Consider the following 23,997-nt stretch of genomic DNA (forward strand, 5'->3'; position numbering starts at 1 on the left):
ATTTTCAAATCATTTGAGTGGCGCGCTTCGTGCTACAAAACACTGTTGGTTCATTCAGCAAAGCTATAACTAACTAAGATTTGCGCGACATTTTCTCATATCTAATACATAGGATGCGTAGATACACCTAGATACATATTATCACTTGGAAAATAGTAATATCAGACAATATCTGCGAGTCTAGGCAGAAAAAGACCAAACGGTAATCACATTGATACACAACGCTATTTAGCGTAGAGGCTCTTCCTCACGGGATGCATCATGAGATGCCTCGCGGGGTAATAAAAAAAAGGTTTGCCCAAATTCGAATGGTCTTGTTTCAATTCGCGTACTGCGCAATATCCGTATTCATTTTGCCCACTCAGACGAACCAAATCAGGTTTTAACTGTTTTTAGGGTAAACCCAGTTGGCAGCAATGTTGGTAAGGGTGGCAATGATCAATTGGTAAGACCGAATTGCTCAAACTGATAAGAACATCAAGAAGCCAACAAGAGACAGCTGTTTGCAGCACAAGGGTTCGTAACGCTGAGGGAAATCCCTTAACTGGGGATGTTGACGGAGTTTGTTGTGAACCTATTAAGTCCTTAATGTCGTAGAGCAAGTTTTAGTTTAACAGGAAAGTGTACTTAAATATCTTATATTGTTTAATGTTAAGGCTTTGTCACGTATGTTGCTTCTTGTTTAGGTCAAAAGTTTCCAAAAGAGCAAAACCTTTCTTTTATAGGCTACCATATTACATTATATACATGTTAGAGTGCTCCATCACACCTAAATTCATAAGTGAGCTTGTATAGAAAATGAATGAAATTTGCTCATGTTGGAAATACCGTGTCCTACAACTCAAGCCATCAAACATGGCAGTGCACCGACGTGGATTTTCGCAGTAGATGAAATCATGGAGGAATATCATAAGATTGCGCTGAACAAAGCGACACTTGAGGTTATCTTGATCAAGCCCCGACGTGCAGAATCTACTTCTGGTGCTGTCGAAAAACGTGATTTTGGTACACTTCGAAGAACAAAAGATTACAAACACCCATAGGTTGGCGGGGTTTGTCTCTTCCCTATGTACGCTTTGAGGATGGTTGAATTCAATACATGGACCTGTCTTGTAATGTATGTTAGGCCTCCTCCTGGTCATTGTTCAACTGGATGCTTCTGAAGGCGACGAACAGATAATAAGTGCTTTCTAAATATGCTCGTTCAAGTCTTCCTTTCAGTGCATTCTAGCTCACCACTTCGAAAAGCACTAAAATTACGGAGAAATGAAGAGCCCATAGTTTTAGTCCAAGACGTGTATTCTTTAAAATTTTTACCACTGGGTATCATGAGATACATTTCTTTTTTCTATATATGTGGTTTCTTTATCAATCCTTTAATAACGAAGGCTAATCTTGTTGCTTTTGTCGATTGTTATTTGAGCCTTACTTAATAACTTTCTAAGGACAAGGTCTATAAAACTGTTTTTTTAAATTACCTTAGTTTAACACTTTTTTTTTTTTTTTTTTTTAACTAACTTATACTATGGATGAACGCTAGAGTTGCTTTTAACTGCCTCGTTTTTTGTACAGACACATAGATGTACATATAAACATACGTCTGTAAAGCTTAAGTTCGTTCAGGATTGTGCATTGTTACCGTATGTATCTCTACAGGCCTACCAGCAAAGATGCACAGATGCAAATAAATAGAAGTCTTGGTTCTAAAGAATCACAAAAGTGGTAGAAATGATGGGGCTAAATACAAAGTACAGCTCTAAAATTTAAAAAAGTATTGAAGGCAGCACATTAATGTGGATTGGATACTGTGAATAAATTTACTTGATGAATTGCTCATCTTAGCCCGCGTTTACTTTAGAGTGGCATAGTCTTGGAGAATGACAACATGTCATTATCGCTCTGTCACAAATCTCTGTTCTGACGCATCATCATCGTCGTCGTCAACAGATGAATGGACGGCAGGAAATCCGCTTCCTGCAATTTGTATAGCCATTACCACTATCGGCTCGAGCTGGGCGTGCAAGCTCTGCCTACTAATACTAGAAGCAGGACGTTTTGGGCTGGTTCCAAAGGTTCTCTTCGACTTGCAAAAACCCGAGGCACGTTTGCCAGTTGCAAATGGTGCACCACTCCACTAGCTACCACATATATCCGTGTATGTAACTGGTTTGCTAACGTTGATTCTAATCTTGGCCTCGGTTACCTTCAGAAACAGTTTCGTGACCAGCGCAGTCGAAGCGGGATTCCTAGCCGCACTGTCGGCCCAGAGTAACCACAATAGTTGGGTCAGAAGCCCAGCAACGATAGGGTAAAGGCCATTTGGCGGTCTGAAGAGCTTTGGGAGCCGACTGGCTGGATGAATAGAATCCTTTGCACGAAACGGGTCTGAGTACATGATGCACGTGAACAAATCGAAAATTCTGACAAGCGGCCGAGTTCCTACGTAGTACGGAGCAGGGGGCAGAATGCAAGGATGGACGCGACGAAGTGGTATAGCCGTCAAGGAAGCACTAGGTTACACTTCCTATTTCGGGCTGTGATCCTATGCTTGATCTATGTAAATGTGTACGTATTCAGTACAGGCAATGACTGAGTGGTGCAGCTTTTTCAACTGATACAGACCGGAAGCCAGTTTACGGCATACCTATATCCATATATGGGTCGATTTTGGCGTTAAGGGCTTAAATGTATGCTCCACATTATATGCGCTCCTATCTGTCTAATTTAAAATTGCCATTGTTGTCTCCAGCATTCTGGCTAAGCAGACGGAAAGCCCTTCAAATATTATATACACAGATCTATATTGGGTGTGCCGTTCAGCTGGTACCCACTCAATGTTGTCCCATTACGTATCTTACAACACGTAGCCCATGTATCTTAGGGTGTGGAGAAATTATACATCTACTTCAGAGGGACATTGTTGAAACACTATTCAGTGTTTACAAGGAAATCACGCCCGATGAAAAACTGAATGACGCACAGTTCGTCTTCCTTTAATGTCTCGATCGCTTCTGGCAAATGTGGGTGTACCGGTAGCCCGAAGCTTAGTGGTATTGACTAACCTACCTATTACAACGATTTTTATCCATCAATGTGATTATACGTTGTCATCAATAGGGGTTTAGGTAAACTGCTTCTGCACCGCTGAACGTATGAGCACACAGATGGTCTTTTCACAAAATGGTTATGTAGACAGGCGCTACTCAGCTACGACATTAGATTTTGTTCCCCAATAGGGGGTTTGTTTTTGGGTTCCTTAAGAGACCAAAGCGAAAGGGTGTTTCTGTTTACAAGGGGGTAAGCGTTAACTATAGTAGAGTGTAAAGTTTTAAATCGTTTCGACGGATATAAGTACGTTCAGCAAGTAAGCTGATTTGAAAATACGTATTACATTATATTCGAGACTGAGTATTATTGTATATAAGAGTATTGGCAAGCTTTGTTTCCTATTCCTAGGTGGAAATAGAGGTAATGCTCAACGAAGTGGTACCGGACGCAAAGATTTATAATAGAACATTGTAAAATTTTAAGGTCCGTTCAATAAAAGAGTGTAACTGTACGGATATTACAAGATCTGTCGCTACGCAACAACGATTCCACTTGTGGATCTCAGAATGCGGCAGTATACTATTAATGATTCTGACAAAATGAATCTTTCTAAGACCGATCCCATTAAACTTTAGATAATGGGAAATACCTTCCCTATTAAGCATTCTCTGCCTTCTGCATATATTTTCTACGCCATAGGAACATGGCACGATACGGGATATCTCGTTACTATTTTGAGGTATAAGGCTGGAGTCATTGTGTAGCTTACATAGGCAAGATAATAGAAATGGCTTGCATGAATGTGCCTCCCACACTGGGCAAGTTGCATGATTAACGAATGTATATAAGTACACGCTGACCACACACCCAGAGGCAAAATGCAAGAGAGATTGAAAATAATACTACGCTTATAGAAGTAGTTGGCAATCTTTTCGTTTCGGAGTTCTCTTCATTTCTTATGATCATGTGTGACGTTTTAAGGTGTGTGCTCCTTGCAAGAGTCCTGGCGGGCCCCTACGAAAACAAAGGCAAGCCCATAAACTTTGCTAAGATACTAAATAGTTTTACTACAGCCCGCCATAAGGCGTGACAAAATTTTCCGGATCGACAGAGGAAGGAAAATGAATAGAGGGATAACAGCCATAATCGTTACCGAGCCAGCGAGAAAGAAAAGCCAATATCTGCGAACATTACTCGTTCATCAGGGAAACAGGCACGACACGCAACGACTGCGTCGAAGCGGAACTTCCATCGCACGCCAATTGAGAGAGCGAGGATGGTAGAAGTGCCTTAAGAAGGCTATTAGGTGCTTTTTTCAACTCTTATATGGGGTTATATGGGGCTGTGAAGTTACCTCGCTTGCATGGTACAGAGATGTCTGTTTCGGATCACATGGATCATTGCCAATGCCAAAACCCGTTCCAGTTTTTAAGTTACCGCAAGTACTTAGTTTTGATAAAAATTCACGGAATTTGCAGTCAGAAAGTCCTTAAAAAAGCTAAAGCCGTTCTTGTTTTTTTCCGAACCTACGATGGCGTATGCTTCAAAAATATATCTATACTATTCCAGTTCATCCGTCATAAATTAGCAACGAGCTGATCTAGTAAGTAATGAAGTCTCGTTAGTCTAAGAAATATCCTTCTGTTATCATACATGCGAATATTCTAGCAGTTTTATCCGCCCGAACCATTCTGTGCGAACCAATAACTAGTTGTTTTTTTTTATTTACTAACATTCGACAACACGCGACCGACAAAGCATTACACTGCTGGCGCGGCTGGCCAACACGTTCTCCCGGCTAAAGAATACCCCTTACAATACAGTCGAAATGCAGTGTTAGTGACGTACTGCTTCGAGGATCTACCTCCCAGGACACGAGCGGTCTGCGTCCTCTGGCGGCATAGTTTTTTACAGTTCTTAGCTTCAACGAACTGTAAGAAACCTCACTTTGACTGTTGCAACAAATGTATACCGAGTTGTCAAAATGGAAGGGGCATACTGAGACAGTTAGGCGAGGGGCAGAAGCGAGTCGTTCGCGTATAGCGGACATACTGCCCGTTACTGAAGTCAACCAGGTGGATAATAATGCCACGGGTCTGACTATGGTATTACTTGGAGAAGAAGTGGTAGTCAAATGACGACTTTTGTAGCACGAATGTAAACGACGTTCAGAAATTTGTTAACTCTTTGATGAATAGCGGAGTCCTATAGGAACGTGCAGGCGACAGTATCTGTGAAGCTTGCATGACAACATACCCACCGTTGTGGAGTTCTGCAAAGTAAGTTTTCATGATGAAATCGGAGAAAAGCTCAGATGTCTAGAGATGAGATCGATATGTGAAGAACTGGGCCATACTGTTACTAGCTGAGACGTTAATAACGGTAATGATTGCTTTGTGAATAAGGAGAATTTAATTTTAGATTACCGCTAGGCCGTTGAATGCTTATAATCTGATAACGTATCGCTCTTCTGCTTTATGGTGTGGGGTCTGTAATACTATAGGCCGCTAGGAACCACAGAACTCGGTGATATTCCTGGAGGAAACGACCTTCTAGCAGAGGTCTTTAGCTTTATTGTTGCACTGTTTTACCAATAATGTTGCCTTCACGACAAAACTATATTTTACAGTCTCAATTTTAATATGCCTACATAATCAGTCCAGCGTTTGAAAACTTCTCGGACGACTGATGGCCCGCTGTCTAGTGGAACAAGTAATTAAATGTATATATATATATATATATATATATATATACTTTGCTATGCTAATCTAATACCTGCAAGCGTTTCCACATAATACAAGAGATAAACGCGGCCTGGTGGTGCCACTGGATAATCCCTCTTGTTCTACGCACGAGTAGAATAAAATATAATTAAAATCAGATCATAGTAAAGAATATTACATTAAGATGCACTCCTTATGGTACCATGCAATTTTTGTGAAGGAAATTAATTTTTTTGTAAATCAAAAGTCTTCAGTTTATTGTTCTTTTCGCCAAATAAACGGCCCATAATATCGTATATGTAATCAGCGATTTTGTTGCAACACGTCCCAGAAAGCATTTCATATCTTACAGGTGTACCCTTGAAGATCCGATTTAAAACTGAACGCTTTCAGAACATACATCAATCGTTCTCGATTCCTTTTCAGTTCCGTATGAGGGGCAAGAACATGCACGTTTGCATTGCACAATACATAAAGAGAAAGTATTGTTATATAGAAATATAATCCAAATTTCAAATGTTTCGGAAAAATCTACGCTAAACAATACTTCAGTAGAAGGATTCGTCGACGAAATGTCCACGTATTAGTTCTATTCAAAGGAGGCGAAACTCGTTTTGCTGCAACAGACGATCCCCACTAACTCTATGATGATAATGAACGTAGTATAGAACAATTACATATCGGTTGTCACATAGAGAATCACTCTGGACGTTTTAGTTACGAGGTGTTCAAAGGTCGCCGTTAGCCCCAAGGTAAACAACGCTAATGAACGACCTTTTTGCCTTAGGACTTGTGGGCGTTTCTGGTAACTCTGCCAGTCGTTGGGATCTCCAACGAATCGACGCCCCGACTTTAAGAATCACCGGATGTAGAAGGCTATTCGTTTAGGAAAGGTAGTTCGAAGAATTTGAAAAGGCAGAATCAGCCTACAGGGCATATCATTCCACCAGTTGTTGCTGTTGTCACCAAAGAGGATTTACCAAATATTATAATCGGCTTTGGCTTTTCAGTAGGCAAATCAAATAAGGTCAAGACGAATCAGGCTTAGTGGTGGCAATGGGTATTAAGACATTTTGCTCAATAGAAATCGGTTTTTCCATCATTTTTTCTAATATTCATTGTAATATGTGTAACAGATTCAGAAATTTCACTAATGTGTGTAGCAGTTTCGTACATAGAAGGATACATTTATGACTTATTTGAAACATATTTAATGGAAACTGCTCAGTAGGTATCTTCACTCATAGTAATGCAAATACGCCTAACGCAAATATAAACCTTGATTGGGGATGCGACAAAATAAAGAAATTGTAAGCTAATAAATGAAGGAAATCCAGGCAGCCGACGCAGGCCCATATAATATTATTTTTCCAAGCGGTATTATATATGAGGCAAATGTTTATGTTCTTTAAAACCGCATTAAAGAAAACGATTTAATACCAGTAGAATATCATATGGTTTTGCCATGTTCGCTTAAAGGGTGGTTAAATTTGAAAATATAAAGATTCACATGAATTAAGAGTAACACCGAGCTCCTAGGATGTTTTCGTACATACGTTTCTGTCAAAACGTCCGACGTAAATCCAAATAAGCAGAAAAATTATATGGATATTGACAAATTACTAATGAGTCATGCAGGGATAATTCAAAAGTCTCGCGCGCAAAATACTGGCCATCGACAACGGGCATTGTCAAGCCAACCACTTTGAATCTTAGTACATAGCCTTTTACCCTCCGAATTTTTATTACTTAGTCACAGTACGGTAAGCTACGGATAGGGTGCTTTGATTTGGGCCTCCTTCGTTGTCTGGCAGCTTTGAACTAGTTTACCTTGGGGTCAATACGATTAGGAAGAAAGCCGAATCAAAACGGTTTAGTTAGGTTATACATTAGGTTGTCCAGAGCTACTTAACGGATCGGAAATACTGAACAATCATTAAACTATCCAAAGTAAAACAACAATCTAGACCTATATATAGATATATATCATATATATGTGCATTGGTGATATTGCTCTGTGTTATCGATTGGCGCATATGCTTCATACGCATCATGAGATACCTGGAATTACTGATCGTTTACATTAGGGGTAGCGTCTGATGATAACAATTGTATTTGGCACTCGGTGTGAGTATGAGCTCCAGTTTATGCCTGAATCTATTCCGTGCTGTTACTGAAGTCACTTTCTCTGCTGCTCACACGCGTGAAGCCATCGATTCCAGGTTTATTTTCCAACTATTTGGTTTCATTTTTCATTGCCAATGCTTTCGTTACCGTGCCGTTGCATCGATATGATTTGAAAAATCTCATACTCAATATTAGTCGCTTGCAAAATTAGATATATAGATTTAGATGTTTACCATACTATACAGTAGCCCATATAATCGTTTCTACTTCTTTCTTACTTCATTTCGACTTCATTCTTAGTACAATACATGCAATATAGTAACAGGTATATGCCATTGTAGGCATAGCCTTTAAGGACATACAAGCGGGAATGACAAGCTGCGCAAACTTTGGTTCAAATGACGGAACTTGATAATTATTTTGTCCAGTGAATTAATTAATTTAGGTTATGTGGCAGTGGACATTATAGGCGCGTTGTCTAATTAATTGAAGAACCGCAACTGGAACACTTTACGAGGCCAGTCACCAAGCCCCCGTATAGCAGCAAAAAGGACGCCCAATATTGGCCTGTTATAGCTAACGAAATTTTCAAGTACCTAATTTTACTTGGGGGTATGTTGTGCGATAATATAACAAATAGTATCCCGACTACAAGGTCAATGTAACAGTTGTTACTTTAGGTTTTAATAGCAGAGCACGTAATATGATAAAACGCGGCTACATTAAAAGAAATACAACTTGGTTTAATTTAACAAATTTAGCCCGGTCTACGAATCAATGGAGTATTCAGTTTCTAGAGCAAGACGTCTTTATAAGAATAGATGAAACTAAAAGCTGAAAAATCTCATTTGACAGTATAGCCCTCACCGACTTAAGCCTTACCGCGTTAGGACCTACTGCCCACTGCTGGGAGAGAAATCCATTTACGTTTAAATGTCCATGTTGCATATGGTTGATTCCAAGACGGATCACTAAGGTGCCCTGAAAGTACCCGCAGAGAACGGTTTGCTTCTGGACGACGTGCCACTATGCTTGCTTCATGCTTCTAGGCTGGCCTAGAAAAACGTTTTTTCCTATTTCTTCTAAAAAAAATATACCTATGCGAAACTATCATCGAGGAAATTACCGAGCCAGCTCAATTAAATTAGCTAAGACCTCTTTGTCTCTTTACAAAGGTTCGAAGAAGTCCACCCATCGTGTTCACAAAAGAAAAATATTTGAATATTTATTGGATGGTACGACTGGATAGCCAGAACAAAGAAACTAATTGTTTTCATCGACCCTAGGATTCAAGAAAAGTTGTCTCACAGTGTTCGATTGTTCAGATCCCTAGGATATTTTTACGGTAAATGGCATGAAGAACTAAGGACACAACTTGGCAGTTACAGCCTAGCCATTGAGTTATACGGGCACCTAAAACCTATCAGTCATAGCAGAGAAAGGAAGTAGGACTTCCGTTACGGATTCCGTAAAACGCGTCTGCGCGTACATTTTGTGGTGCTTTGTTGTGAAATGTTTACATCGAACACTATTGTTGCTTCGGCTTTGATTTGAATGAAATATTTTTAATTTCGTAAGATAAAAAAGAAGTGTATTTATAAGTATCACGCAGGCTTAGCAGGCACCTAATCTTAGGAACACATTGTGGCTTAGGTTTGAATCCAAGCACAAACTCTGTTTAGAGTTTGTTGCGCCTGTAAGCCAGCTGTCTGATGTAATGCCTAACAGCAACGTCGGTCGTAGAAATCAAAACATTTTGATTTCGTTACTCACTACGTCATCACAAAGAGCATAGGTATTGATTTATTTACTTTACCAGTAATGCTCGATGCAAAAGTGTGCTAGAGGGTGCTATTGATTACTACGTAGCGTAGTCGAGCATCATGGGGTGCTGGGTTTATTATATATGGTAATGGTTTTTTTTATCAGTGTCATGACAAAGCTCATTTGGCGACATTACTCATCCTAGACACGAATTTACAGATTACCTAACTATAGGTACATTGTTTAAAGTGATCGTAACCAACTACTTACATTAGCTCTATGCTTGTACAGATGGCTGCGTATTTATAAATCTCAAACATCCAATTGAAATTTCGCGGGGTACGTACAACTACGGGCAAGCAGCTTATAGAAAATTTGCCTATTAGTCTATTACTGTTTTCACCGTTAGCTTTATCCTTGACCACAATCAGTTCCTGTAGGTGTTTTACCTAAGTCTAATGTTTGCCAGTTATGGTAGGACGAAATATACTTGAGCGTAATGCTAATTAGGTGATACGTAAAACAGATACGATGATGTTACGCATGATGAAGATATAAGTCTTTTTAGTTTGGATGACTGCGTCATTCAGTGGGAAAATCCATCGATAGGTAAACATTGCAGCTGGAGCTTCACCACGAAAAACGATAACCCGTCAAGAAAGTATCGATACAATGAACGCTCCTTATTAACGGTAGATTGAATCGTGAAGGCGATATGGCGGTCTTGTCGCTGTTCTAATCTACCCGTGCACAAACCAAATTTAAGAACATACAAACTTGTGCTTTGTGTTTCGTCAGCGCTTCGAAGTGACTTCCGGCCGTACTTTTTTCTTTTTGAAGGAGTAAAATTGACTAAAAAAGAGCGTGCACCATTTTTTCTTCCATAATAATCAAGCGCTCCCAGACCGTTCTAGTCGGGGTGCTGAGTCTACAAGTCAGGAGGGCAACCATCGCTTCGGGCGACCTGCCGCAGCAACTATTGAAGAAAACATGAAAAAGCATAAAGCACTGTTGCTAAAGGGTTGCCCAATCAGACTTATGGATAAAAGTTAGACACCTTAACAAGAATCGTGTTGGGCCATTTTTGAAAATCGTTTGAAGGCTAGGAGGCCCATAGCAGTTGAACAAATGCCAGCCCCTCGACAAGTGTCTTGAATGAATCCTACGCGCTTGCTTCAGAAAGGAACCTAGACAGAAGGATGCTGCAATATTTTGTTCAAAAACCTTCTTCGACTATGGGGAAGCTGTACATTATGAATACATATTTAGTAGGTCTGCTGCGACGAAAAAGTATAAAAAAGGTAAAGAGAGGATTTTAGGAAAATTACTGAATGTTGGAACGGAAAAAGATCCGTATTCCACGAGGGCAAGTTGGGTGTTCCTTACCATTATAGTATACGGGCTCACACGTTATTATTTATACCGCGTTTTCTCGCTGAAACTAAAGGTATGTGTTGATTTGGCCTCTCTATTTGCCAAGTTTTTTTCTCCTCTTAAAGCTTAAAAAACCGGCGAACTCAAGCAGCTTCGAGAGGATCAACGAAGTCCATGGAAGAAGTACGGTAGACCCGTGGTCCGTTTTTACGCCCGGATTTAAACAGCTTTGAAAATTACAAAAAAAAAACGGTTACATATGTGCATTAAACCCAGCGGGGACGACTTAGCAGAAAAGAATCGAGACTTGACCCGCTAAAATATGTATGGTTAGTCTAAGGAGAAATTATCGATGTATTTTTAACCCAGTGGTATACTGTGCCATTCGAGCGAATAAACACACTTCACTATAAAAGCATGCACTAGCAAATTGCTGACATCGTATGGATAATAATAAAAATTTAACAATATAATAAAGTGCATGTAAATCTCCAGTATTGAACTTGTTATTATACTATCGTTTATAGTATGCACGTAAGTTTCATCGGGACCCTCGCAACCATTAGAGGCGTTCGTTCATGATCAAGTTTATTTAAATTTCTGCTCTGCGATAATGTTCAGATGGTCTAAACGTTCCACAAAAACATTTTGTCAAAAAAGAAATTACATTAGCTCATGCATTTTACCCCCTGTAGCAAACAGAAGTTAAGATCATACTTACGATATACTTAGATAGTTAGAAAGTTAGTCGCACATTTTTGCCGGATTAATCCGGAGTTTCAAAGCAAACGATCTATAGATATATCGTGAATATCATTTTGTTTCTGTCAGAAACAATTAATACTGCATCTATGTAACATATAAAGATGCATATCGCTCGTAGTATGAGGCGGTCATGCCTATAACAATGTAGGCGTTCAAAAATGGCTGGTAAAAAATCGTTTGTTATCGTGGCACGGTAACCAGTTTTTGATCGTCGGGTTAAATGAAGCCAATGTACAAACGGCTTCGATAATGGAAAGTGCAGTACTTCCGTGTGTATCGAAACGCAGTTATATAATTAATTTTATATATATATATAAAGTAAAGCTGAATGAAATACGGGTGAGTCCGCATGCGTCCTAGAGAAGATGAGTTTACGACAGTTTAGAGCCATGTTTTAATACAAAATGTATTCAGATGTATAAACGAATTGCGTCGATAACATAAAATAGATACATATACTGTACACAGACGATCGGTACAAACATGAAGCACGTATGCTGATAGTGTTAAAACCATAGCCGAGGGATCCTAAAAAAGAATAACTTGGATTTGAGTTTCGTATAATTAATATTGAAATTTATTATACTTAATATACCCATTTTGGTCAGTGTACTGCTGGTAGCAGTGGGCTATTGATTCATAAATTTCAGCAAGCTTCTAAATCTTCTAGTTTTCGGTGTGGGCTTCATCTTTAAGGTATACTCGCAAGAAACACCGATGGCGTCCGATCTGAAGAGTGGGCAGTTCTTCAGTCAACTCATTTGGTTAAAAGATTCATGTCAATGTACTTTATCCAATGAAAAACAAAATCCGTTATTTTCATCGAAGTCATACCAAACGCAAGGGAAAGCAGGGGTGAATTTAAGTACTAGTCTCTATACGGTCAAAAACAAATTGTCCAATTAAATTACAGTGTAAATTTATTGGAACGTCCTGTATATAGCCGTCCAGCTTCGAGACCTTTGCAAACGAGTTACGAGCGGAAGCGAACATAAACAAACGCTTTCATAAAGACAACCTCTATTTGATGTATTATACGGCATTTTAATCTTGCTAGCTAATTATGCAAAGGACCTTACATCATTTCATTCAGTTAGCTATGCTTGGTTCTTCAATCTTCACCTATCGTTCACATGCATGCTTTAAATGTATCAATCACTAGGGTGATTCTATATCAGTTATCAAAGTGTTTATGATTATTTCTTTCTCCAGGCGTTGATAACGTCTATTCTAGTTCCCTTGATAGGCGCACAGTATTTTTATCACATAAATGACTATAGGGAAAGTATTGTCAATTAAACTAATATTTGTCAGGTGGCATACCGAGCTATATACGTACAAAAAAAATTTGGCATATTAAATTTTATATGCTACTTTACATCATACATACGATGATTTCACGGATCTGACCCAAGCTAGGTCCTAAAGCGGTTTTTGGAACGGTAGACTTAGGATTTATTGGGTATATGTGCGACTTGCATCATGTGTTAAGCACCAAGATACTGTCATTCTTTTAGTTACTGAGCGACGCTGGCAAGCAATTGAATCTGCGGGCAGCAAGCAACATGATATAAGTAAGAGAATTGCCTATATTTCGTACAAACGCAGTGTTTACTAGGTTTATGAAACTCCGATACTCTTTGTATAGACGATGGTTAAGTTAAAACCATCCACTGCATGGAGCATCGGCGCATAAATGTTGAAATGATCAAACACTTTTTAAGTCTCGTCCGCCATGGCGTTTTTCCAACACAATTTGACATCGGTATACGCGAATTTTCGAGTCTATTTTTCTCCGGAATGTTTGAGGGGACTAGATTGACACGCGACGGCGGTCCTCGGCGAACAGTGGTGTCACTGCAAGAAGATGGACAAGCCTGTTACACGTTATTTGATGTAATCCCAACGTTCTCTCGAGAAAAAAAGCCGGTTCGCTTCAAATGCTCAGGACTCTCCACTGTGAGGTCATCTCAGATTAAGCTCATTCCAGTGGCCGTTATATAAGATCAGCAGCCCTAAGTAGGTAAACCGACTAACATATGTCAGCGTGTCTCAACGGTCGGTCTGAGAGATATAGCGTGTCACAAGCCGCATATTTGCCTCCTCTCTAGCGGTTCATTGCTCCGGTTTTTGGTTAGGTTGATAATTAGTCCCGATTCCTAGACTAAGGAATACAAACTCGCTAGGATCTGCTGCAGATGGAAGCGACTAGTCGCGTAAGTAATTAAATCGCCTGCTTAGAAAAAAATGAAGAAAGAATTACATTTTTGGGACCTACGTTTTACCCTGAAAATCCAGAAGCAAGACTGAGGAAAGGAGAGGGTTTAAGCACTAACCCTAGGTTACATCTGTAGCCTAGGAAAACGCTGGCAGTTCTGAGACTCATTCATCAATTGCGTCACCGTTATCAGGTTAAGCGCGTTCGCGGGAACTTCGACGTCGAAATAAATGCTTAATACTAAATTCCTCTAGGCAGAATCGAAGGTAGTTTTGAAATCTACAAACAGTGCGTAAATATATTGCCGGGAGCTACGTAAAATTCGCTTGATATCGGCACATGGGATCCTGCGTGGTGTTTTGGTCGAACGCTTCTACCTGAATCCGTAATGCTCCTTGGATATCACGCTCACACTTTCTAACAACACGTTTAGTCTCCTTGCCAACAGACATGGGAGAAGTTTAAAGCAGATGTTTTTATTCATGATTCTACGCTATGCGGTTGGTTGGCTTAAATCGCCTTTGCCCTTTGGGACATCGGGGAGCATTGCACCCCCCTAATGAAGAAGAAATCGTGCGAAACGAAAACATTCATTAAGTAAAGCCGTCCAGTACAGCGCAAGCCCAATGGTGATCTTGCAACATTCATTTCGAATCTCGGATCGTCCCGCTGCCCTTTTTGAGCGTAAGCTCTCAAGCGCCTGAATCACCTTCAGAACGGAGGATTCATGTCCCGACCTGTTGTGTTTATTCGTTGTCAGTTCGTTCCACGTTGCATTAACTGATGAGACTTTCTGTAATAAGGTGTCACCAAATGAAAATAGTAGAGTGGTCCATGAACACTGTTAAAGCAGCAGGACACGATGTAAGTCTACGTGGGGCAAGCCGTTTATACAGCTGACGCTTGGCCTCCTTTATGAGAATAGCGTCCCGCCATTTCAAGTATTTTCTATGCCAAATGGCATATGTTTTCCGGCAGATCACTTTGAACCCGGCGGCCAGTGGCCCCGATGCTGGTTGTAGTATTGCCAGTAACCTAACGGCACCTACGCACGGAATTTGTAATGAAACTGCGCCCGAATGTTTTCTAGGGCGAACTGGATTAATCGAAGATTGTAGGATTTCGACGATATGACGTGAATAGACCTCAACATCCATTGAGTTAAATATTGGCACGACCTTGTAAACCCCTTCTAAGAGCTTACTCTAGTCCAATCACGTTTCTTGCAGAGATGTCTATGATAGAGCTTTTTGCAGGACCGAGAAACGTTAGTACCTCCTTGAGCCTAACTATCCCGCAATGATGCTCCACCACTGTGCCGTGAAGGCCTAATGGCTTAAGGTGAACTGGTCTAGACGCGCATTGAAGTCTATTGCAACGATGACGGCAGTGTTGGAAGCAGGGTCTGCTACGACCTGCAGGCCGCCGAAAAGCTTTTCTACGAGGGCTCTTTATCACATATGTGTCGCCACGAGCCGTATTCTGCGCCACATAACGCCATGACGTTGCCCTCTACATTGTGTGGAATCAGGTCTCCAACTCAGTATAAACCCCCGAAACTTTGCTACTGGGGCGGCCGTAGCCCATTCCTTACTTTCCAGGACAATAAACGGAGTAAAAGCCCGGTAAGTCCAATGGGCCGGCTGCCGGTTTTCCGTTAGCGTAGGGCTACGACTGAATCCCATACTTCCGGAGCGCTAGTGGAGGCACCGCCGCTGTTCAACGAAATAATCTTTGGCGTTTCTTATGATTCTGGTCTTCGTCTTTATGCTGAAAGTGTACTCTGATTAACTGCGAGGTTTGGAACTCCTGTTTCTTGCCATGATTTATGTTTTCAACACAAACAGGACCTGGTTCAAAAAGTCTTCGACTGCCGGTGATAGCGAAAGATGTAGGAATCTTATGGTTGATTCCGAAACGATTTTGAATCGAATCCTGTGCTGACGAATTTCTTTAAAAGTCTGAATCAGTGACGATTCTGTGATGCGATTTGTGCAAGACTTGCAGATGCTCTGGACTGTAGGGTCTGGCTTGAGCGGGTCACCGGCGTTACAGATGTTTTCCTGCGACTCGTTCACACGCCTCCCGTTGCAGTCCTTTCTATCCTCAGCTTCAAAGAAGATTTGATTCGCCTTGTAATGTTATACGCGATCTACCAAGCTTCAACACTTCTATGGCTTTATCAACCACTCTCGGCGGCTTGACGCTGTGTGATTAAGAGACACAACAGCTGCAGCAAGCATTATAAAACCTGTTTGAGTAAAATTTACAGATAAGGCTTTAAAGATATGGAATTTCTATCACCCTTTTTTTTTCATTAGCACTCATATTATACATACATTTTGAGGCGCCTACCTCAACTTTCTATTTTCGGATGGATATCCTTTATCCGAAACTGAAATGTGTGCCATGACAGAAACGACGGCTGAAAATCAATTATGAAAAAAGTCTTCCTTCGTTTATCTGATTACAATACTTATTTCTCCTTTAACGTAACATTGCCTTCCTTTTTATAGACTCTGGACGGTACAATGTTCAACAAACTAGAGATTTCGTTTTTATTTCTGTACTTCAACTTCACAACATGCGCAACGTGAAGTATACCACTTGAATTGCGTAGTCCCCAGCTCAATCACAACTCATGCCAAGACTTCGATTACAGATGCTTTTTAGCTTGGTAACCCCGGTACGCCGATACTTAGTCACGACAACAGCGGTGCTTTCCGTTTAGTCCGGCGTGAGGTCGTTAATCGCAATGACATTCGGAAAGGTCTCTCGTAGACCCCGATAATCTATTCCCGATGCTGTTCGTGATACATTTTCCAAGCGATGTTTCGTATTTGTGGAACATCCTAATCCATAGCGCTCTCTTCTCCGACTTATCGGTCGGTGTCTTCTCTAACCGCCTTGGTTCGTTCTCGAACGTCGACGATAATTGTACGTCTACGCTTACTAAACATTTCTAGGCTGTTCCTTTCATTCCCTTAGTCCCGCTGGCACATGTTTCTTTCATTTCCGAGGTTACTGGCCAACCTCGGCACCTCTCTATTACCACCCAACACGACATTGCGCCTCCTCATTCACCCATATCGGTGACATTTCGAACTGTGTTAGCTCCTTTTGATTTGTCGCCACGAATCTACATGTGGGTAGTGAAGTCTGTAGAGCGAGGGGTGATTCCTGCGAAGAAATGAGGAGTAGAAACAATATGCCTCCCGCTGGTGAAACCTTTTTGGCTGCGTTCCTCGTCTGTGTAGTGGGAAGGAGAGATCAGGGGATAAAAAAACGAGGGTAACGTCAGAATGAACAGCTCAGGAGCAAAGAGAAAAAACATAGGAAGCCGTAACAGTGTACTAGCGTTAAACTGTAAAATTGCGTTCACTGTTATTGATCTAGCTGCATCTAGAGGCCAGATGGCAGGCTCTGTTTGCAGCGGCCTTTTCGAATCGGTGTGTTATTGCTGTGTGAATATATGAGGAACCCCTGCGATATACATTATTGGTTAAAAAAAATTCATCACATTGGTGAAAAATTTAAACTTGTAGTTTTCTACCAAATTAGACTTAGCAAAAAATGATTGTTGTTAACTTTACCCGAAGCGCAACGCCAACCAGTCTGCAAAAAAAGGGACCAACGACGCAAAATGATATGATAACCTGTCAAAAGACATCAGATATGGATGAGGATGACTTTGTATTATTGTATAAAGTCAATGATAATGCGATTTTGCATTTTCATTTGCTGGATGTCTGATTTAATCCTGACAAACGATTCTTCTTTTCTGCTTTGTGCTGTGTCAGTACGACGCAACCAACGTCGATTTATCGACGGCTGACGATTTTCTGCAGGTCCATGCAAGCTTTTGCTGTGATTAGATACCCCTTTTAGTAATCCTTTTCCACCAGGCCATTGTCGAGTCTTTTTTTCCCCGCATTTACTGGTGATTATAGCACCACAATTTCTTATCGTTCTTCAGATCTTTTTCGAGCTAAAATGATACAACATCTTTACCATTGTAAATAACCACGGCCTTTTCTCAATCAAAAGGACTTTCCGATCCACTTTCTCTATATTCCACACTGTAGCATTAGCCTTTTTTCCAACAGGCAGCAATAACAACGCAGAAAATCACTGTACCAGCTGCAAACTTTACAATCGTATGTATGTTCGATTTCTGTCAACGTTGTATATGCTTCATCCTGGCTCCATTCGTGCATTATCTACGATTTGTTCTATAGACTCTCACGAGGTTCGAGAAAAGCGGGACTAACACTGATGAGTCCCGACAGATCTGTTTTGAAGTCTCCTGACCAAATTGTTTCTGGTCCTCCATTTCCCCTATGAACACGGGTCCCACTTACACAGTTCGCCAATAGTGCGACAATCAGAGCACGTAAAATCTGTCCGATAGACGACTACGGGCATATGGCGGTGCGATTAACAGGACCTGTTGTCCCGTTCAAAAAAGGCCTGTGTTAGCTTTTTTATTTACACGGATTTTGCAGCACAAGTCGTTGGTGGGGGGCTTGAAGCAGTGAACTCTGGTCTTCTTAAACCAAAGGCATAGCAATATAAACTACCGCGTTGGCAGTCACGAGTAATACGGCGGTCCTAAGAAAACATGCTGATACCGTTGGGGAAGCTTAAAATAGATTTTTATGCAAAAAAAGTAGTACATTGGGTATAACATTGTACAGCATAGTGTATTTACGCTTAATATTCCAGCAATGCCAAAACTGAAAAGGAAAACAAATTTTACAAGATATAAAAAAAAAAGGCTAAACAGGACTAACAAATGTCCCGATATTAGGACAGATCTTGAAAAAATAAATACATCGATCTGGATTTCGCTGGAATTAAATTACTGTAGAACGTGGTTAGAGAACTTTAAAAAAAGTGAATTGACTGTTTATGTTGTTTTACATTTATTTTATTTTTTATTTTTTTAATTTATAATTTTATATTTTCTAAACATAACATTGACCTTTATATTTTTTTTCCGTTTCCCCTTTGCGTCCCGTAAACACTTGCTGATGTAAATGGATATATATAATCGCAATAGTAGTTTTTATTAATGAAGAGCTTGTTAAGATTTCTGCACCGATAATTTTTTCCACAAATGTACCTGCTCAGCTTTAGGAAGCTAAAGCTATATTTGACTTCGACAGAGTTGACTCAGAGTGCTCGGCGAAAATGTGGAGAGTCTTCTAAAATCCTTAGGTCGAACCTTTTGATCTTCGATGCGTTTCAAAGGTTCTCAATATAAGGCAATCTTAGACCACATCTAGGTGTGACTGTTAGGCCAGTTTTCTGCTTGGGCTCTTGAAAGTAACGCTTTCCTCCAGCAACATTTCCACCACAGCTGCTTCTATTTTATTCAGCGTACAGCGCCATTGCAATTGCGATGGAACTGGCGACTGCCGCGCACAATTTCGGAGATTTGAAATGTCTTTGCACACTGTGATCTTCGTAGCTACTATGCTACTCTTTGCTCTTGCTTAGTGTAGGTTCCACCCTAACCGATTTCCCCGCCCCAAGCTCCCCCACCGAACTCCTTAGTCAACAAGGTCTTCGTTAGATCTTCGTTTACAAGATAAATGTATCTGGGCACCAACCCAAGGTCCAATAACAAATGAGTCCTATTAAATGCGACTACTAGCGAACTGTCGAAGGCAGCGTGCAAGTAACTCCATTGTAACCAGCATCTATCAAGACATCAAAGTAGGGTAGAGGCATCTGGATCGTTTATAGAAGCAGAACATTCAGCGAATTTTCTTTTGCGCAATCGACATCCCTTGCTTCTTCACACAGAACGCGCCTTCTCAACCGTACGGTGTAAGCAATCAACAAAACCAAAAAAATAAATAAAGAAAACAGATGATAGTAACATTGTTCGTGTATAGATCCTCGAATTCTAGTTCCTCTTCGTCTTAGCACTGCTTCGCGGCACAAGTTGCAGGGGTGAAATCAGCGTTAGACGAAGGTTGTTAAACACTGGACGGCAACTGGTTTGAGTGAAGACGGGAAACCGACGAGTAAATAAGACAAATCGTAATAAAAAAGGGGAACTAGCCACCATCAAGCAGAAAATGTGCACATTCTAATATTTCCGTTAGCTGGGTTAGCTAGGCTATAGCTAAACGTATAGCCGGGAGCTTAGCATTTCTTCCTGCTTTGAGTTAAATTATTAAAACTAACTAAGTTAATATAATAACTTAGGTTGATATAATAATTTACTAACAGGTCATAAGAAACACCGGGTGCATTCAATAAAATCTCCAACAACTGATCTTGTGCAGATATATATATTTCTTCGATTAGATGTGCAATTTAAGTTAAGCAATCACTGTTTTCCTTAATTATGGCTGGGCTTATTCCAAATAATGTGTAATACGTTCCTCAATAGGAAGTCCATTTTCTTTCCTCTCGTTTTGCTAATACACCGATTACGTAGAATCTAGTCCCCAAGGGTGATACACGGCCATATTACGGGGCTATGTGGTAAAACTACTGCAAATCTCCCGTTTTATTCCATGTCTTTCTCAATTTGCAGCCCCAACATAGCCCATAGAAACTACACGACCCTAAGCACCAGTCTAAAGAACCCTTAATTTACAACCGTTCTTATGGTGCGGTACCGTGTTCGTCTGAATCACTGCAATTCGAGAAGCCTAAAACACGGCTGGTGACAGATTGGTACATCGATGAGGATTCTACTCGTGACCCGATGGGGGTTATTCAGCGCTCATGTCTTGCGTATCTCATTCCAGCTATTCCTACCACTTCCGCTGAGCTGTCTAAGGTTTTTTGAAAGAAGAGAACCCTAGCTGATAACACGTTAACCCCTAACGTATGGCGTCTGCTCGTACCGTTGTCGCTAAAACCAGCGAATCGTGCCAGTTTTATATCCCTTCCCTCTCATTTCCTGTCCGTACCACCCAAAATAGCATTTTTACCTGTGTTTTGTCATTACCTTAGAAACCTTGCCAGCGGACCATGGATTGCTGTTCCTATATTCCTAGAGCAACGTTCCCTGAAGGGACCCATTTTTATCCGTAAAACTATTTTACCTGCTGCTCCATTCATCGTTGCGTGCCTGTTCTTATGCCATTTTTATTGATTGTCTTCCCGACATCGCTACACAAGACCTGCTAAGAAGACGAAACAATCATGTCAGCCGTGCGAAAAGCTCGCCTTTTTAATTGGCCAACCTGCTAAAAAGTAGCTTTTAGCAAACAATCACACGACAGTAACCAAACACGCTTCCAAATATATGGACATAAACAATCTCCTAGAAATTATGGAACAGGTATTCAGCAAAGATATAAAGAGACGTAAAATCGGTAGAGTGTGGATGCGGCTCAGTGGAATTAGAGATCTACTCGCTTTTTTGATTTCCCATTTAGATATATTTTATTCAAACATAGAAGCTGCATCACTTTGAAAACACTGACTTCAATCAAGGATTGCGCGCCAGTTTCTCATGTGGTTTTCAACGCAATCGCTATAGGGTAGTAAGGGGCTCCAAGTATCTATGTCAAAAACTCAGGGATTCAATAACTGTGCACTATAGGATACCGATAAAGTGCACAGGGCGAAAGTAACTTGTTTTAGTATTCTTATATGTATTACAACATTTGTGCCAAAATATTATTGTTTATTATTACAGTGGTCTTTGGAAAGCGATCCAACGTCTCGGTCAAGGATTCGATTAAGCTATTCACTATGGCATAAGAACTTTTTTTTTGATTTTCACACCGACACTTTTTATTTTTAGGTTAAATTTTTAGGTTTTTTCGTATTATTTCTGGTATTTCGACATCTTTTTTCCATAATTAATCTACCTGGTACGTTTTGTGTTGCATTCGCTTCCGTTATATTAAATCGTCCCAAGTAGTCAGAAGACAAAAGGTCATAACGTATTGTTAATTGCTCCTTTTCGTACGATGTCTAAAGCAAGTTAAAAAAAATTCACTTAATTTTACCTATTCTATTAGTTCATTTCATTCTCTCTATCTAGAACTAAGCACTTGAAATCCCTTTATTTTATATAGAAAAATCTCACAAAAAGATACAAGGGAAGAATTTTGACTACCTTTTTTTTTTTTTTTTTTTTTTACCTAAAATAGAACCATATAGGTAGGCAGATAATCAAATTCTAAGTTACCTTAACCCAGTAATACCAATTCTAAAATAGACTCATATAAGTTCGACTGGCTGTTACGGCCGGAATGAAGGTTACGGTAAATTGGGGCTTGCATCTTATACCTATAATTGTGCTATCTGTATATGTGAAAAGTACTCGTATTCACCAGATGATTAACAGAACTAGGAGATTTACACTGAATACTTACAAACTTGAAGTTATCTAGAGGTAAGGTAGGTAGCTGCGCGATTCATATTAAACATATCTGCGAGGTACGTCTATCATTCAACGTATTTTCCAATACGCATGTCGAAGGTTTCAACCAGTGAGAAAAATATTGAAGCGGACTTCGTCGGCAGTACTGTTTAGCTTCTATCAACGTCTAGACTTATTTAGGTTTTTCTCTAACAGACCTATAAGACGGAACGGTAGTAATATGCCGTAATAGACATTGAAAGTCGAGCTAAGAATCGCCGCATGTTCACGGTTACCATGGCAATGCAATTAATATATTAGTACCATATATACTTGTTGGTCGACACCTGGTATAATACAGTTACCAACTTCGACATTGCGCCACTGTTTCCGATTTTCCTTTACTTACGCGTATCATGCGCAGTAAAGTCCAACCTATACAAACACTACATTACAATTGGTTTACGCACCTTAGCCACTCCTCAAGTGTTCTCGGGTTTTAGTCTCTTTGAACTTCACTACTACCCAATTATACAATCGTTACTTTGGTTTGCGTGTATATGTGCGAAAGCCGTTCTGTGGTTTTTAGCTTCCAAATTTTAGAAATTATGCTACGGTCCCTTTGGCAATCCGTAAACGGGTTTCGGGTTTCCCACCTCCCAAATAATCTGTTGGTATTCGTCTGTCACCAACAGCTCAATGCTTAGGGTGTCACTGCTGTAAGATGAGGACCGCAATAGCAGCGCAATTACTGTGGCGGGTGATTCGAATTCAAATCAGGCAGACGAAACGGGTCAGATCGGTATCTTTGGGTCTGATCTGTCGATGGAACAATAGAATATCCGGCTACCTCGGCACTGCTAAGGGGGAAACGGATCATTCAGTTTCATTTTTGCAGCTGGGGCGATCTGACGATAACGACAGCGGAACGGGAGGTACAATCAAAATCAACGACGCTTTAATTCGAAGGGCTAGTGATTGTACGGAGTTCTCCATTTGAGTCCATACCGACAGGGCAAGCAAACGGCATCACTGTCCACGGTGATGCACGTTGTCCTTTTTTGAAGGGGCTTTTGCGTCTACTGCAGCCGTTGAATCGAATACATTTATTATTAAGTGTTGGGCATTTGTGCTTTCTCTGATCTCAATAGCCCGTTAATGACTGATCCACAACCTGTTAGTTAAAGAAAAAGATAATCCTCTATTAGAATGGAAAATATCACTTGTGATCGAACAATTATATGGGTGTAGGCTGTGTCTGTGCTACTGCATTTGAGGATTATCCATGTGTGTATAGCCAATGGTATCGGCGTGTTGTGTCGATGCTGCTCGTCCGATTCAGTACTTGGCACTTCAGATATAATGGTAGTTTGGTAGCTAGTGTTCACTGTCGAGTGGGGTCCGATTAGAAAAGGAAAGCTTTAAACTTACGGTAGTACAAATATATCTGGGGCCACCAAAACCTTCATCTGTACTTTTTTTTTTTATACGCGGGATTTGACTATGGTTTGCATAAACCTTTGATAAACAAGTAACATCGTCCCCTCTATGACAACAGAGAATTTGATAAGCCTCCAGGAATAACAATGAGATTGCAATTCAGTCGCTATTGTGTCGTTTTCGAGATTGGATTCAGC

At 40.4% G+C, this 23,997-nt stretch overlaps 2 long non-coding RNA genes across 9 annotated transcripts in view; both read right to left on the reverse strand.

The window, feature by feature from the left end:
• The window catches only part of LOC111244277 (uncharacterized), a 70,218-nt gene that overhangs the window by 29,658 nt on the left and 16,563 nt on the right, over window positions 1–23,997 (reverse strand). The window lies entirely within an intron of this gene.
• LOC111244276 (uncharacterized) lies at window positions 16,331–22,747 on the reverse strand. Of its 3 annotated transcripts, none has more exons than XR_015319995.1 (3): window positions 22,374–22,747; window positions 21,090–21,170; window positions 16,331–17,268 (listed from the first exon to the last, which is right to left on the reverse strand). It is a non-coding gene; the product is annotated as an uncharacterized LOC111244276 (long non-coding RNA). The 3 variants fall into 3 exon arrangements; XR_015319994.1 differs by lacking the exon at window positions 16,331–17,268 and adding an exon at window positions 18,973–19,837 and having other exon boundaries at window positions 20,993–21,170; XR_002670832.2 differs by lacking the exon at window positions 16,331–17,268 and adding an exon at window positions 18,978–19,837 and having other exon boundaries at window positions 22,374–22,746.

Source organism: Varroa destructor, unplaced genomic scaffold (assembly GCF_002443255.2).
Source record: "Varroa destructor unplaced genomic scaffold, Vdes_3.0 BEIS01000002.1, whole genome shotgun sequence".
Classification (NCBI taxonomy): Eukaryota; Metazoa; Arthropoda; class Arachnida; order Mesostigmata; family Varroidae; genus Varroa; species Varroa destructor.